Source organism: Macaca thibetana, chromosome 14, assembly GCF_024542745.1.
Source record: "Macaca thibetana thibetana isolate TM-01 chromosome 14, ASM2454274v1, whole genome shotgun sequence".
Classification (NCBI taxonomy): domain Eukaryota; kingdom Metazoa; phylum Chordata; class Mammalia; order Primates; family Cercopithecidae; genus Macaca; species Macaca thibetana.
The window spans coordinates 15,093,459-15,108,802 of record NC_065591.1 but is presented as its reverse complement, the minus strand read 5'-3'; the positions used below and the strand labels follow the sequence as shown (position 1 = coordinate 15,108,802).

The window sequence follows — 15,344 nt, the reverse complement described above, 5'->3', positions numbered from 1 at the left end:
TCAAGTCACACTTAATTCTATCCCCTTAGGTCTTTCATGCAAAAACTCAGGCTCACCAAGATTAAGCCTTGTCCAGAAGCATGTGGCTATGTATAGGCATACCTGAGGCCAGATTTCAGATTCTATTGCATTAGTTAGCAGAGAGAAGAGCACATAGATGTGCCTTCAATATATCCTTTTCATCTACATCGAACTTAGTTAAAAGCATGCAGACAGCTATGCAGAAAGGGCACATTAGTATGATTCTGACTGCGTAGCGGAAACACATGCCCAAGCTTAGTCTAGTGCTATGCACACAAGTAAGGGAGACAATGCCATTTGTAGAATAATTTAATAACTCCTCAATATTTTTCTTACCCAGGTTATTTTCTCTAACGGCACTCACCGCTGGGCCATTCCTAGTTAATCACACATTTAGGAGACATTTGATCTCTCAACAAGAATGTGAGTCCTGGATTTGTCATTTACCGGTTTTAGAACTATGGACAAAATTATGAATCTCCATGAATCTCAGGTTTATACTGACAGAGAGTATAATATAGTTACCCTACAGTGTTATTGTGAGGATTAACAGTAAAGCTCATTAAGTGCACTGCCCGATTTCTAGTAGGTATTCTTTTATCATTCTCCTTATTGCACTCACAGCCCTATGTTTATTAACCAGTTTTCAGTTTCTTGCCATGATCTCTCTTGCTCGAGGACTCTGCGTCATCTACCCCCTTCACCTTGGACCTTGTTCTCTTCCATGTTTCTACTCTTCCTTCGGAGCTCAGTTCAAGTGCCACCTTTCCCTGATCTTCATCTTTCGCCATCTCAGTGACAGGTGCTTCTTCTATGAACTCCCAGAAAACCCTCTCCTCATCTTGACTCTATGGCCACAGTACCTTATTAATAAATTAACCAAGCAGGCAAATATTGAGTATCTGTTAGGAACTCAAGTCTTGGGCTCAGCTATGTGGAAGGATTTAAGAGAATTATGAGGCATGATTACCAATTTCAGCTTTGTAAGAGAACACAATGCATAAGAGAATTTAAACATTCTCTGAGGAGCTCATTTCTAAATTGTGTTCCTTAGAATGTAAATTTTTCATGATGCCCCAGAAATAAAAGTTTCTGTGTCAAATCTGAAAACATTCACACTTTTTCTCAGATATTAGCAATGCAATTAGCACAATGTTTTGTGAAGTCCTGATGGAAAGCAACCAGCCTACTTTTACCTGAAGAAATTCCCAGCTCCATTTCACCATAGAATACATTTTTTTTCACATAACACCAGGAAGCTGTTTATGATTTAATGATGTTGCTTGAAAAAAAAGAGTTCCATGCCGTGTTCTTTAGGATTGTCCTACAGAAAGAACACTGATAGAAAAGGAAAAGACTTGAATTCCATCCTTGCTTTACATTTATTAGGCATGCGATGCTGGGAAATTCAACCATTTCTCAGAGTTCTCTTTCCTGTATCTTTAAAAGTGGATAGTAACCTTTACTCTGATAATTCATTTGTTGTCCACAAAAATTCAATATTGATGTATATCAACCAGTTACAAAGCATTATAAAATTTGTGTTTTTATTATTTTTAGAAAAAAAGTCAAAATCATACTAATAAAAAGGTATTTTAAGGCGTTTCCTTACCACTTTGAAATTTGCTTCATTCCATCAGCCACCTAAGCAAATTCACTTATGAGCTGGTTAACATTTTGCTGAGATGCTAAGAATTCCTGCAATAGATGATGAGAGGAGCTCTCCTGGAGAGATTCTATCTTCTTACAGGGAATGATGGAGTGAGGGTCCATGAGTTTCATGTTGTGCAGCATTTCCTGGAAATGACAAGCAGACAGTATATGATACCCTCATAGTATTTAGATGACAATGGGGAAGTTTCCTTTGTATGCTGATATTCAGAAGAAGAATCACATCTTAGAAATTTGGGTTAAGGATGGAGTAGGGTGAGAGGGACCTCCTTTGGAAGAGTGATACTATGGAATAATCACACTTTGAGTCCTGTGTGAGAAGTCCTGTATCTTCTCAATGATAGAAAATGGATTCTGATAGATTTACTCAGAGTCCAGTCTTGCCGAATTTAGTCAGATTATTTAGTATCCTTTATGAAATCTCTTTAAAGTTAATGGATCTCCAAAGAGGTAGAATTTCCCCAGGGGTTCCTCTTAAACTGAACCCAACTAGAGAAAATGTTTGAAAAAATTTCAGTCAACTAAGGCAAGGTTTCCAGGCAGCTCTTTTCTGTGGTCACTGTAGAAAATTGTTGTCTAGGGATTTCAAGTGAGTATTCTCATTCCTTTCCCGTATCCAACAGAGACTTACTGATGTTGCATTTGAGAAAAATTTTACCAGTGAGTTGTTGAAGGCTGACATTCATTGCAACTTGAGCTCATGAAATGTGTAATGAACTAACTTAACAGCAGGGTAGGCATCTGGAGGTCTAGGGTCTAGTCATGGCTCTGCCATTAGTAACTGTTGACCTCAGGCAAGTAGGAAAGCTCTTTTATGGGCTTTTTCATTTGTGATATGAAATTTGGTATTACATGGACTCCATGGGTCTTTCTATCTCTAATATTCTATGAACTATGCATTTTATTCCAGTTTTAAATTGGTATATAATTATATATATTCAGAGAGTACATGTGATATTTTGATGCATGTACACAATGTGTAATGATCAAGTCAGGGTAATTAGGATATTCATTGCCTCAAGTGTTTATCATTTCTTAGTGCTGGGAAATATTTCAAATCTTCTCTTTTAGCTATTTTGAAATATAAAATAAATACTTGTTAACTATAGTAATTCTACTGTGCTTTCAAACCCCATGACTTATTCCTTCTCACTAGCCGTATTTTTGTACCTGTTAATGAACCTCTTTTCATTGCCCCCTCCCTCATATTCTTCCTTGTTTCTGGTAATCATCATTCTACTCTCTATCTTCATGGGATCGGCTTTTTTAGTTCTACAAATAAGTGAGAACGTGGGATTTTTGTGTGTGTGTGCCTGGCTTATTTCACTTAACACAATAACCTCCATAGTTCCATCCATATTGCTGCAAATGACATGATTTCATTCCTCTTCTCATAGTTGAACAGTACCCCATTGTGTATATGTGTCACATTTTCTTTATATATTTATACGTTAATGAACACTTAAGTTGAATCCATATCTTGGCTATCGTGAATAGTGCTGCAATAAACATGGGAATGCAGATATGTCTTTGATATACTTTTTTTTTTTTTTTTTGGTGTGCACCCAGCAGTGGGATTTCTGGATTATATGGTAGTTCTATTTTTACTTTTTTGAGGAACTTCCACTTTGGCTGTACTAATCTACATTTCTACCAATGGTTTACTAGCGTTCCCCTTTCCCCCATCCTTGCCAGCATCTGTTATATTTTCTTTTTGATAACAGCCATTTTAATTGGGGTGAGATAATATCTCATTGCGGTTTTGATTTGCATTTCCCCTATGATTAGTGCTGTTCAGCATTTTTGCATATACTTGTTGGCCATTAGTATATTTTTTTCTGAGAAATGTCTATTCAGATCATTTGGCCATTGTTTCATTGGATTATATGTTTTCTTGCTATTGAGTTGTTAAAGTTGCTTATATATATTCTGGTTATTAATCCCTTGTCAGATGTATAGTTTGCAAATGTTTTCTTGCATTCTGGTACTCTATTGAGTTGATTGTCTTTTTTTTGTCATGCAGAAGCTTTTTAGCTTGATGTAATCTCATCTGTTTTTGCTTTATCTGTGCTTTTGAGGTCTCCATAAAATCTTTACCCAGAACAATGTTGTGAAGCATTTCTCCAATGTTTTCTTCTAGTAGTTTCAAAGTTTCAGGTCTTGCATTAAGTATTTAATCCATTTTGATTTAATTTTTGAAAATGATGAGAGATACAGTCCTAGTTCCATTATTTTGAATATGGAAATACAGTTTTCTTAGCACCATTTATTGAAAGGGCATCCTTTCCCCAGTGTAGGATCTTGACATCTTTGTTAAAAACAAGTTGGATGTAAATGTATAGATTTATTTCTGGATTTTCTATTCTGCTCCACTGGTCTATGTGTTTGTTTTTATGTCAATCTCATCCTGTTTTGAACATTATAGTTTTGTAGTATATTGTGACGTCAGGTAATGTGATGGCACCAACATTGTTCTTTTTGCTCAGGATTACTTTGGCTCTTCAGGGCCTTTATTGCCTCCATACACATTTAAGATTTATTTTTCTATTTCTGTGAAGAATGTCATTGGTATTTTGATGGGGATTATACTGTATCTGTAAATCATTTTGGGCAGTATGGGCATTTGACAATATTAATCTTCCCATCCATTAGCATGAGATAGGTTTCCATTTTTTGTTTCCTCTTCAATTTCCTTCATCAGTGTTTTTTAGTTTTTTAAAAAGTGAATATATAATTTATTTAACATTCAAACTTCATGAAGACATGGGCAATATGGCAATTTTACTGGGGATTAAGCCCAACCTAGGATGACTGTTTGCTGGGGATTAGAAGCAGAGTCCAGTTCACACTTGGCACTAATTAAATGCTTTATTGAATAAATGCAATACCAGATAAAATGAATTCAAATGCTTTCTAAGAAGTCAATTTTAAAGGCCTTTCAGGCTAATGACAAACACAATAAAGGCAGATATGCTAGTTTAACATAATTTACTGATTTTGAACAACACTTATATCTTTTAGTCTGCAAGTATATTATTAAATGATAGAGAACATTTAATACAATCATTTCTGCAGAACTAGGAAATAAGTTTCTAAGAAAGAAAGTTTTTACAGACACCATCTTTTATACCCACCCTAATAGTCTAATTCTGAAAAAGATAAAGCCAATGACTCCTCACAAGAGCTCATGATTAATGTCACCTTGCTATAAAAATCTGTGTTTCTGATCCATTATGAGCATTGAGATAAGACTCAAATATTCTCAAAGAAGGAAGCACAATGCATGTTGTGGTTGCCTACTCAGCAACAGTGAGCACTGCATCCCAAACTCTCTCATCCCAGGAATTAAATAAGGTTAGTCACATTCATGGGAATTTCTTCCACTGTATTATTGTAGAAAGCCTCAATGTCATAAAGAATTATTTTGTCTTCTTCAGTAACAAAGTTTATAGCCACACCTCTGCCAATTCTGTGAATATAGTTTTCATGATTGGTCGTTACATCATAGTTTATAACCAAAGACATGTGTTGCACATCAGTCTCATGAACTAACAAGTCAGTAGTGATCAGAACACCACTTGACTCTGATCAGAATTCCCTCATGATAACATCTGTCTCCTTCTGATCCATGTCACCGCAGAAATTAGGAAGTCTCTGGCATGCATTTTCTCAATCAGCCAGTCCACCTTGTGCCTTGCATTGGGAAAAATGACAGCCTGCATAATAGTCAGTGTCTCGTACAAGTCACAAAGTGTAGTCAAACTCCATTCCTCTCTTTCAACATTAATGTAAAACTGTTTGATTCCTTCTTCCTTTTTCACCAGAATTTAAATTGGATGTCTCATGAATTTTTTATCACTTCCAACACATCAGTTGGCATTGTGGCAGAAAGCAACACAACCTGAATACTTCTATTTAATTTTTGGAAAATCTCATAGATTTCATCCTTAAAGCCTCAGCTCAACATTTTATCTGCATCATCCAAAACAAACATTTTGATCCATCTTGGAGAAAAATATCTTACGTTTAGCATATCAAACACTCTTCATGGTGTACTAGCAACAGTATGTGGTGCTTCTGCCTGCAGTTTTTGCATTTTATTTCGAACATTTGTTCCACCAACGCAGGCATGAAAAGTTGCTCCCATATAGTCTCCAAGTGCCAGAATTACGTTTTGGATCTTTAATACAGGGAACAATAGCTCTGGGCTGAATAGCTGAAGGCTTCTCAAAACCATGAACATGGATTCCCCCCAAAAGAGACTCCTTTAAATTCATACTATCAAAGTTATCAACAATCTCATTTTAGTTGCTGTTGATGATACCATTGGGTCCATTTCCTTTGGGCCACCATGTTTTCTGTTATAATCCACGGAGTCACTAGACATGAAACAAAGAACCACTCAGACTGACTGAAAAGCGTTTTATATTTTTTATTATAAGATCTTTCACTTCTTTGGTTAAGTTTATTCTTAGGTATTTTTTTTAAAGGTAGCTACCGTATATGGAATTACTTTCTTGACTTCTTTTTCAGAGTGTTTGCTATTGATGAATAGAAATATTACTGATTTTTGTGTGCTAATTTTGCAGCCTGCAAATTTACTGAATTCATTTATCAGTTCGAATAGTTTTTTGGTGGAATCCTTAGTTTTTTCCAAATATAAGATAAGGTCATCTTCAAATAAGGATAATCTGAATTCCTCCTTTCCAATTTGGATGCCCCTTATTTCATCCTTTTGCCTAATTGCTTTGGCTAGGACTTCCAGTATTACTTTGAAGAGGAGTGGTGAAAGCAGGCATTTTTGTCTTACTCCAGATGTTAGAGGAAAAGCTTTGTTTCTGCTTGTTCAGTATGATATTAGCATGGGTTTGTCTTATATAACCTTCATTGTTTTGAGGTATGTTCCTTCTACACTTAGGTTGTTTAGTATTTTTATCACGAACGGATGTTGAATTTTGTCAAATGCTTTTTCATTGTTTGTTGAAATAATCTTATGGTTTTGTTCTTGATTCTGTTAATGTGATGTATCACATTTATGAATTTGTGTAGGTTGAACTATCTTTGCATTCCTGGGATGATTCTCACTTGATCATAGTAAATGATCTTAGTGTGTTCTTGAATTCAGTTTGCTAGTATTTTGTTGGTTTTTACAACTATGTTCATCAGGGATATTGGCCGGTAGTTTTATATTTTGTGTATGTGTGTGTGTCTCCTTGCCTGGTTTTTGTATCAGGGCAATGCTGGCCTCATGGAGTGATTTTGGAAGCATTCCTTCTTCTTTGACTTTTTGGAATAGTTTGAGTAGGATTGGTAATTAGTTCTTCATTAAGTGTTCTGTAGAATTGAGCAGTGAAGCCATCTAGCCATAGGCTTTTCTCTGACAGGGGACTTTTTATTACTGATTCAGTCTTGTTACTCATTAATGTGTTATTTATTTATTTATTTTTAACATTCCTGACATGTTCAGATTTCCTGTTTCTTTATGGTTAAATCTTGGTAGGTTGAATTTGCCCAGGACCTTATTTATTCTTCTTTTAGGTTTTACAATTTGTTGGTTATAGTTGTTCATAATAGAGTCTAATGATCTTTGTGTTTCTATGGTATTAGTTGTAATGGTTTCTTTTTCTTCTTAGATTTTGTTTGAGTCTTCTTTCTTTTTTTTAGTCTAGCTAAAAAATTTGTTGATTTTGTTTACTTTTTAAAAAAACAACTTTTGTTAATCTTTCATATTTTTTAAAGTCTCAATTTCACCGATTTCTGCTCTGCTCTTTATTTCTTTTTTTCTCCTAATTATGAGTTTGTTTTGTTTTTTCTCTTTCAGTTCCTTGAGGCATAACTAGGTTGTTTAGGTAAAGTCTTTCTAGTTTTTGATGTAGGTGTTCATTACTATAAACTTTCATCTTACATGCTTTTGTTGTATTCCATAGGTTTTAGTACATTGTGTTTCCATTTTTGTTTGTCTCAGGAGTTTTTCAATTTCATTATTAATTTTTTCATTAACCCATTTGTTGTGCAGGAACATGTTTAATTTACACGAATTTGTATAATTTCCAACTGTTATTGATTTCCTATATGATTTCCTTTTGTTATTGATTTTTAGCTGCATTCCATTACAGTTAGAAAAAACACTTGACATGATTTTGATTTTGTAAAATTTGTTAAGACTTGTTTTGTGATAAAGAAAATGTGGTATATATACACCATGGAATACTATGCAGCCATAAAAAAGAATGAGATTATGTTCTTTGCAGGAACTCAGGTGGAACTGGAGGCCATTATCCTTAGAAAACTAATGCAGGAACAGAAAACCAAATACCACATATTTTTAGTTATAAGTGGGAGCTAAATGATGAAGACATACAGGAGAACACACATGGGTCTATTGGTGAGAGGAGGGTGGGAGGAGGGAGAGTATCAGGAAAAATACCTAATGGGTACTAGGTTTAATGCCTGTGTGATGAAATAATCTGTACAGCAAACCCCCATGACACAAATTTACTTATGTAACAAACTTGCACATGTACCCTTGAACTAAAAAGTTAAATTAAGAATGTAGAAATCTTATAAATAAAGAATGCAATAGCAAATGAAAAACTTGATGAAACAAAGAAAAAAATTAATGACCTTCAAGGCAGAACAAATAAAATTAGCCAATCAGCAGATCAGAAAGAAAAAGAATTTTAAAAAGTGAAGGAGGTCTACAAGAATTATGGGATACCGCGCCGGGCGTGGTGGCTCACGCCTGTAATCCCAGCACTTTGGGAGGCCGAGGCGGGCGGATCACAAGGTCAGGAGATCGAGACCACGGTGAAACCCCGTCTCTACTAAAAATACAAAAAATTAGCCGGGCGCGGTTGTGGGCGCCTGTAGTCCCAGCTACTCGGGAGGCTGAGGCAGGAGAATGGCGTGAACCCGGGAGGCGGAGCTTGCAGTGAGCCGAGATTGCACCACTGCACTCCAGCCTGGGCGACAGAGCGAGACTCCGCCTCAAAAAAAAAAAAAAAAAAAAAAGAATTATGGGATACCACCAAGTGAACAAACCTCTGCATAACTGAAATTCCCAAAGAAAATGAGAGAGAAAAAGATCTTGAAAGCACATTTAATAAAATTATGGTTGACAACTTCCCAAATCTGGAGAAAGACAACAGCGTCCAGTAACAAGAAGCTCAGAATTCACCAAATTCTACCCAGACAGTAATTATCCAAGTGAAAATTAATGACAAAGACAATACTCAAAGCAACAAGAAGAAAGAAACAATCAACACAATTAACAGAGCCTCAATAAGACTTTTAACAGATTTTTCAGTAGAAATCCTGCAAGCCAGGAGAGAGTAAGGTGCTATATTCAAATTGTTGAAGGAAAAAAAAAAAAAGCTGCCAACCAAGAATGCTGGACCCAGAATAGCTATCCTTCAAACTTGAAGGAAAGATAGTGTACAAGACAGAAAAATAAAGATAAATAAAGAAGCTGAGGGAATTTATGAACACCAGACCTGTCTTATAAGAAATACTAAAAAGAATTCTATAGTCTGAAAGAAATGATTGCTAATATGTACAAGTAAACATCTGAAGGTATAAAACTCGTGGGTAAAAGAAAACGGACAAATTCAGGACACTCTAATATTGTAATTTTGGTAAGTAAACCACTTTTTAAAATCTATTTTTATTTTAAGTTCAGGGTACATACATGTGCAGGTTTGTTACATAGGTAAATTTGTGTCATGGAGGTTTGTTGTACAGATTGTTTTATTACCCAAGTGTTAAGCCTGGTACCCATTAGTTGTTTTTCCTGATCCTCTCCCTCCTTTCATCTTTCACCCTCCCAAATTCCCCAGTGTGTGTTGTTCTTCTCTGTGTGTCCATGTGTTCTCATTATTAGCTCCCACTCATAAGTGAGAACATGTGGTATTTGGTTTTCTTGTTCCTGTGTTACTTGGCTAAGAATAATGGCCTCCAGTTCCATCCAGATTCCTGCAAAGAACATGATCTCATTGTTTTGTATGGCTTTACAGTATTCCATGGTGTATATGTACCACATTTTCTTTATGCAGTCTATCATTGATAGGCATTTAGGTGATTCAATATCTTTGCTATTGTGAATAGTGCTGTGATGAACAGATGCATGCATGTGTCCTTATTATAGAATGTTTTATGCTCCTTTGGGTATATACCCAGTAACACAATTGCTTGATCAAATCGTATTTCTCTCTTTGGGTCTTTCAGGAATCACCATGCTGTCTTCCACTATGGCTGAACTAACTTATACTTTCACTAACAGTGTATACGCATTCATTTTTCTCTATGACCTCACCAACATCTGTTATCTTTTGACTTTTTAGTAACAGGCATTGTGACTGGTGTGAGATGGTATCTCATTGTAGTTTGATTTGCATTTCTCTAGTGATCAGTGATGTTGAGCTTTTTTCATTTGATTGTTGCTCACATGTGTCTTCTTTGGGAAAGTGCTTGTTCGTGTCCTTTGCTCACTTTTTAATGGGGTTATTTTTTTTCTTGTAAATTTAACTTCCTTATGGATGCTTGATATTAGATTTTTGTTGGACACATAGTTTGTGAATATTTTCTCCTATTCTGTAGTTTGTCTGTTTACTCTGTTGATAGTTTCTATTTCTGTGCAGAAGCTCTTCAGTTTAATTAGATCCCGTTTGTCATTTTTTTCTTTTTTTTTTACTTTTGTTGCAATTGCTTTTCACATCTTTGTCATGAACTCTTACACTGTTTAGTCTGTTTCTATATCCAGAATGGTATTGCTTAGGTCATCTTCCAGGATTTTTATAGTTTAGGTTTTACATTTAACTCATTAATACATCTTGAGTTAAATTTTGTATTTGGTGTCAGGAAGAGGTCCAGTTTCAATCTTCTGCATATGGCTAGCCTGTTATCCCAGCACCATTTATTAAAAAGGAAATACTTCCCCAATGCTTGTTTTTGTCAGGTTTGCTAAAGATCAGATAGTTATACATGTGCAGCCCTATTTCTGTGTTCTCTATTGTGTTCCATTGGTGTATGTGTCTGTTTCTGTATGAGTACCATGCTGCTTTGGTTATTACAGCCCTTGTAGTACAGTTTGAAGTTTGGTTGTATGATGCCTCCAGCTTTGTTCTTTTTGCTGAGGATTGCTTGCCTATTTAGGCTTTTTGTTTTGTTTTGTTTAACATGAATGTTTTTAAATAGTTTTCCTAGTTCTGAAAAGAATGTCAGTGGTAGTTGAATAAGAATGGCATTGAAACTACAGATTGCTTTGGACAATATGGCCATTTTAATGATGTTGATTCTTTCTATCCATAAGCATAAAATATTCTCCATTTTTAAACTTGTTGATATTTTAAATCAAATTTCTCTTATTTTCTAAATTATTTTCCAAATTTTATTTAGTTTCATATTCATATTTTCTTGTGATTTTCTGAACTTTATTTAGAGGATTATTTTAAATTCTCTGTCACACTATTTCATAGATCCTCAGTTCTTCTGGGTCCATTGCTGGAAGTTTGTTGCTTTCTCTGGGTGGTGTCATACTTATTTGACACCACCATATTCATTTGAGCTTTCACAACCTGTGTGTTTTTATGTTAATGCTTGTGCATTTGAAAAGGCATTCACCTCTTATAATTTTTCAGGCCTTCTTTGATGGTGTTAGACCTTTGTATTGGAATTTAAATGCTGACCTGTTGCTTTTCATTCTGAGAATAATTTATGGTGAGCACTAGAACTAAAATACTCTATACCATACCTTTTTCTTGAGATGTAAAACATTTATAAAGGATTTTTCCACAATCATTATTTTTGACCTTTGACTTTATTTATTGGTATCCTACATATTTATGGTTCTTGATCAAGTTTTCCTTTTGATGATACTTTCCTAATTTTTAAAACTTTCTTTTTGGTAATCGTAGCTGTATCTTCAACTGCTAGCCTAACCGTGATTTTTTTTATTGTTTTGTTTCTTTTTCTTTTCGCCTCCATGCAGACCTCATATACTTAAAATTATGTACTTTTTCTTCACTGCTGCCATTAAATTTTAGCCATGTTTAGTCTTTCAGTCTCATGTTCATCATCAATAATAAATCTTTATTCAACATGGGAAAAATATTTAATGAATTTTGACTAAAAGTCAAGTTCCTATCCTCAATGCTTGGGATACACCAGTGTACAAGATAGAACTAAATTTTGCCCTCCTTGTGATTACAGTTTTACAGGGGGAAGACAGACAATAAGTAATAAATAATAATAGCAATAATATTTAACAGTATGTTAGACGGTGATCACTAAATATAAAAAGTGGAATAAGGTAAGAGCATTGGGGGAATAAGAATGAGAAAGTGATGTGATGGCTATGACAGGAAATAATGCTACTTTAAGTAAGGTGTTCAAGGAAGACCTCTCTGAGACCATATTAGACTATAATCTGAGAGATGACAAGCCACACAGATGGTGAGAAGGGTGTTTCCAGGCAGAGGCCATAGCATGTAAAATGGTCTCTACTGAAGCCAAAATAAGTACATCGAATTTATCCATAAAGGCCCAAAATATCCAAAATCCATGTGTGTGAGTATAGCTTACCCTTTATGTTCATGGCAATGATCATTCCAAAGAGTGATTACTACCTTTACTACTTAACTACCTTAACTACTTAACCAGAAGGGATTATTTGGTTCTGAGTACATATATAAGTAAAGGCAGTTAAGCGCACAAAAAGCCTATATTTAGATGTGTTTTGCTTTTCTCTAAATCTCTTGATAAAACTCTAGCTTCATTCAGTAGAATTAGTAATGGCAAGTTCAAAATGCATAATCAAGCATGTTCCACAGTAATTGCAAAGACAAATTGTTTCAAGCTCAGTAGCATGAAGCCTGCTGTGGTCAGTGATTCTAAGGCAGAGGTCATAGCTAATAACATTGTTGATTTTTTGATTAATTAATCTACATGAAGCCCTTTCAATCATTTTAAATATATTACAAACCATGGTACCAAATGAAGTTACTTTAAGGTGTTAGTAAAGACAAAGAAAAAAAGGATCAAGAACTGAGCCCTGGTGCATATCAACATTTGGGTGTCAGAACAATAATGAGAGTCTAGCAAAGAATATTGAGAGGATAAAAATGAAGAGAGGGAATTTAAAATGCCATCTATATGCTAATGATTTCTAAATTTTGTTGGTAGTTATAACCTTTCTTCTGAACTCTTGAGCTAAATACTTAAAAGTTTTTTCAAATGCAACATACCCAAAACATAATTCTTAAATTTCTCCACTATATTTGATTTTCTCACATGATTTTTCATTTTAGTAAGTGACATCTCATTCTACTTTCTTAGATCAAAAAATGTTTTAGAGTTACACTTGACTCTGCTGTTTTACTCATGCCCCATATATAGTCTGTATAAAATTGTACTCGATTTACCTTCAAAATACATCCAGAATATAATTAGAGTCATCCCTCCGTGTGCCTGGTGGATTAGTTCCATTAAACACTGAAGATATCAATATCTGCTGATGCTTAGGTCTCTTATATAAAATGGTGTGGTATTAGCATGTGTCTTCCAAAATTACTTTTTGTGGGTACGTGGTAGGTGTACATATCTATAGGGTACTTGAGATTTTGAAACAGGCATGCAATGTGAAATAAGCCCATCTTGGAGAATAGGGTGTCCATCTCCTCAAGCATTCATCCTTTGAGTTGTAAATAATCCAATCACACTTTATAAGTTATTCAAAATGTACAATGAGGTTATTATTGATTATGGACACCCTGTTGTACTATCAAACAGTAGGTCTTATTCATTGTTTCTAACTTTTTGTTGTACCCCTTAATGATCCTACCTCCCCACCTCAACCCCCCACTATACTTACTAGCCTCTGGTAACCATCCTTCTCCTCTCGACGTCTGTGAGGTCAATTGTTTTGGTTTCTAGATCCAGCACATAAGTGAGAACATGCAATGTCTGTATTCCTGTGCCTGACTTATTTCACTTAACATAATGATCTCCAGTTCTATACAGGTTGGAAATGACTGGATCTCATTCTTTTTTTGTGGCTGAATAGTACCCTATTGTGTATATGTACCATATTTTTTTAATCCATTAATCCATTTATGGGCACTTAGGTTGCATCTAAATCTTAGCTATTATAAACACTCCTGCAATAAACATAGGAGTGCAGATATCTCTTTGATACATTGATTTTCTTTCTCTTGAATTAAGGGTTTCATTCTTCTGCATATGGCTGTCTAGTTGTCCCAACACCATTTATTGAAGAGTCTGTCTTTTCCGCAGTGTATATTCTCGGCACGTTTGTTGAAAATTTCTGGATTTCTGGACCATGTGGTAGCTCAATTTTTAGTTTTTGAGGAAACTCCAAACTGTTCTCCATAGGTGGTTGTACTAGTTTACTTTCCCACCAACAGTGTACTAGAGTTCCCTTTTCTCCACATCCTCACCAGCATTTGTTACTGACTGTCTTTTGGATATAAGTCATTTTAACTGGGGTGAGATGATACCTCGTTGTTTTGATTTGCATTTTTCTGATGATGAATTATTTGAACATCTTTTCATATGCATGTTTGCCATTTGTATGTCTTCTTTTGAGAAATGTCTATTCAAATCTTTTACCCATTTTTAAAATTGGATTATTAGGTTTTTTTCCCTATAGAGTTGTTTGAGCTTCTTATATATTCTGGTTATTAATCCATTGTCAGATGGGTAGTTCGCAAATATTTTCTTCCAGTCTATGGGTTGTTTCTTCACTTTGTTGACTGTATTATTTGCCATGCAGAAGCTTTTTAACTTGATGTGATCCCATTTATCCATTTTTGCTTTGGGTGCCTTTGCTTGTGAGGTACTGCTTAAGAAATTTTTCCCAGACCAATGTCCTGAAGAATTTCCCCAATGTTTTCTTGCAGTAGTTTCATAGTATGAGGTCTTTAATCCATTTTGATTTGATTTTTGAATGTGTTGACAGTTAAGAGTTTCATTCTTCTGCATATGGCTGTCTAGTTGTCCCAACACCATTTATTGAAGAGTCTGTCTTTTCCCCAGTGTATATTCTTGGCACCTTTGTTGAAAATGAGTTCACTGTAGGTGTGTAGATTTGTTTCTGGGTTCTCTATTTTGTTCCATTGATCTCTGTGTCTGTTTTTATGCCAGTACCACGCTGTTTTGGTTACTATAGCTGTATAGTATAATTTGAATTCAGCTAATGTAATTACTCCAGTTTTTTGCTTAGAAAAGCTTTGGCTATTCTGGGTCTTTTATGGTTCCATATAATTAAAAAAAATTTTTTTTTTCTATTTCTGTGGGGAATGTTATTGGTATTTTCATGGGGATTGCATTGAATCTGTCGATTGCGTTAGGTAGTATAAACATTTTAATAATATTGATTCTTCCAATCCATGAACATGGAATATTTTTCCACTTTTTGTTGTCCTTGTCCATTTTTTTTATCAGTGTTTCATAGTTTTTATTATAGAAATCTTTCACTTATTTCAATAAGTTAATACCTAGGTATTTAATTTTATTTGTGGCTATTGTAAGTGGGATTACTTTTAAAATTTCTTTTTCAGATTGTTCACTGTCGACATATGGAAATGTTACTGATATTTATATGTTGATTCTGTATCCTGCAACTTTAATGAATTTGT

General features: G+C 34.9%; 2 protein-coding genes and 1 pseudogene across 3 annotated transcripts in view; all 3 read right to left on the bottom strand.

The window, feature by feature from the left end:
• The window catches only part of MED19 (mediator complex subunit 19), a 751,866-nt gene that overhangs the window by 479,415 nt on the left and 257,107 nt on the right, over positions 1-15,344 (bottom strand). The gene's annotated exons all lie outside the window — the stretch shown is intronic.
• The window catches only part of LOC126936120 (olfactory receptor 10Q1), a 129,329-nt gene that overhangs the window by 11,494 nt on the left and 102,491 nt on the right, over positions 1-15,344 (bottom strand). For both annotated transcript variants that reach the window (XM_050758567.1, XM_050758568.1), the window contains one exon: positions 1,634-1,818. The gene's annotated coding sequence lies outside the window, so the exon portion shown is untranslated. The remainder of the gene's footprint in view (positions 1-1,633; positions 1,819-15,344) is intronic.
• Positions 4,987-6,079, bottom strand: LOC126936110 (eukaryotic initiation factor 4A-II-like; annotated as a pseudogene).